Genomic DNA, 2,500 nt, shown 5'->3' on the forward strand with positions numbered 1-2,500 from the left:
GTCCGAACATGCAGGCGGGACCGGAGATTGCGGAACGGCCCCCCGAGAGTCCCCCGTGGGCCTTGCGGACAGGCACGGTGGGATAGGGCCCCTCGGACTTCTGGAGGACAAGTCCGAACAAGCAGGCGGGACCGGAGATTGCGGACCGGTCCCCCGAGAGTCCCCCGTGGGCCTTGCGGACAGGCACGCTGGGATAGGGCCCCTCGGACTTCTGGAGGACAAGTCCGAACATGCAGGCGGGACCGGAGATTGCGGAACGGCCCCCCGAGAGTCCCCCGTGGGCCTTGCGGACAGGCACGGTGGGATAGGGCCGCCCGGACTTGTACTTGGGGACCGAGCGTTAACCCGAGCATTAACCCGAGCGTTACTCCGAGCATAACAGTCGGGACCGGAGAGCGCGGATCGGCCCCCCGAGAGTCCCCCGTGGGCCTTGCGGACAGGCACGGTGGGATAGGGCCGCCCGGACTTGTACTTGGGGACCGAGCGTTAACCCGAGCGTTACTCCGAGCATAACAGTCGGGACCGGAGAGCGCGGATCGGCCCCCCGAGAGTCCCCCGTGGGCCTTGCGGACAGGCACGGTGGGATAGGGCCGCCCGGACTTGTACTTGGGGACCGAGCGTTAACCCGAGCGTTACTCCGAGCATAACAGTCGGGACCGGAGAGCGCAGATCGGCCCCCCGAGAGTCCCCCGTGGGCCTTGCGGACAGGCACGGTGGGATAGGGCCGCCCGGACTTCTGGAGGACAAGTCCGAACATGCAGGCGGGACCGGAGATTGCGGAACGGCCCCCCGAGAGTCCCCCGTGGGCCTTGCGGACAGGCACGGTGGGATAGGGCCGCCCGGACTTGTACTTGGGGACCGAGCGTTAACCCGAGCATTAACCCGAGCGTTACTCCGAGCATAACAGTCGGGACCGGAGAGCGCGGATCGGCCCCCCGAGAGTCCCCCGTGGGCCTTGCGGACAGGCACGGTGGGATAGGGCCGCCCGGACTTGTACTTGGGGACCGAGCGTTAACCCGAGCATTAACCCGAGCGTTACTCCGAGCATAACAGTCGGGACCGGAGAGCGCGGATCGGCCCCCCGAGAGTCCCCCGTGGGCCTTGCGGACAGGCACGGTGGGATAGGGCCGCCCGGACTTGTACTTGGGGACCGAGCGTTAACCCGAGCATTAACCCGAGCGTTACTCCGAGCATAACAGTCGGGACCGGAGAGCGCGGATCGGCCCCCCCCAAGAGTCCCCCGTGGGCCTTGCGGACAGGCACGGTGGGATAGGGCCGCCCGGACTTGTACTTGGGGACCGAGCGTTAACCCGAGCATTAACCCGAGCGTTACTCCGAGCATAACAGTCGGGACCGGAGAGCGCGGATCGGCCCCCCGAGAGTCCCCCGTGGGCCTTGCGGACAGGCACGGTGGGATAGGGCCGCCCGGACTTCTGGAGGACAAGTCCGAACATGCAGGCGGGACCGGAGATTGCGGAACGGCCCCCCGAGAGTCCCCCGTGGGCCTTGCGGACAGGCACGGTGGGATAGGGCCGCCCGGACTTGTACTTGGGGACCGAGCGTTAACCCGAGCATTAACCCGAGCGTTACTCCGAGCATAACAGTCGGGACCGGAGAGCGCGGATCGGCCCCCCGAGAGTCCCCCGTGCGCCTTGCGGACAGGCACGGTGGGATAGGGCCGCCCGGACTTCTGGAGGACAAGTCCGAACATGCAGGCGGGACCGGAGATTGCGGAACGGCCCCCCGAGAGTCCCCCGTGGGCCTTGCGGACAGGCACGGTGGGATAGGGCCGCCCGGACTTGTACTTGGGGACCGAGCGTTAACCCGAGCATTAACCCGAGCGTTACTCCGAGCATAACAGTCGGGACCGGAGAGCGCGGATCGGCCCCCCGAGAGTCCCCCGTGGGCCTTGCGGACAGGCACGGTGGGATAGGGCCGCCCGGACTTCTGGAGGACAAGTCCGAACATGCAGGCGGGACCGGAAATTGCGGACCGGCCCCCCGAGAGTCCCCCGTGGGCCTTGCGGACAGGCACGGTGGGGTATGGCCCCTCGGACTTCTGGAGCACAAGTCCGACCATGCAGGCGGGACCGGAGATTGCGGACCGGCCCCCCGAGAGTCCCCCGTGGGCCTTGCGGACAGGCACGGTGGGATAGGGCCGCCCGGACTTCTGGAGGACAAGTCCGAACATGCAGTCAGGACCGGAGATTGCGGACCGGCCCCCCGAGAGTCCCCCGTGGGCCTTGCGGACAGGCACGGTGGGGTATGGCCCCTCGGACTTCTGGAGCACAAGTCCGACCATGCAGGCGGGACCGGAGATTGCGGACCGGCCCCCCGAGAGTCCCCCGTGGGCCTTGCGGACAGGCACGGTGGGATAGGGCCGCCCGGACTTCTGGAGGACAAGTCCGAACATGCAGGCAGGACCGGAGATCGCGGACCGGCCCCCCGAGAGTCCCCCGTGGGCCTTGCGGACAGGCACGGTGGGGTATGGCCCCTCGGAC

The sequence above is a fragment of the Patiria miniata genome, unplaced genomic scaffold (assembly GCF_015706575.1).
Source record: "Patiria miniata isolate m_02_andy unplaced genomic scaffold, ASM1570657v1 HiC_scaffold_13, whole genome shotgun sequence".
NCBI classification, from domain to species: Eukaryota; Metazoa; Echinodermata; class Asteroidea; order Valvatida; family Asterinidae; genus Patiria; species Patiria miniata.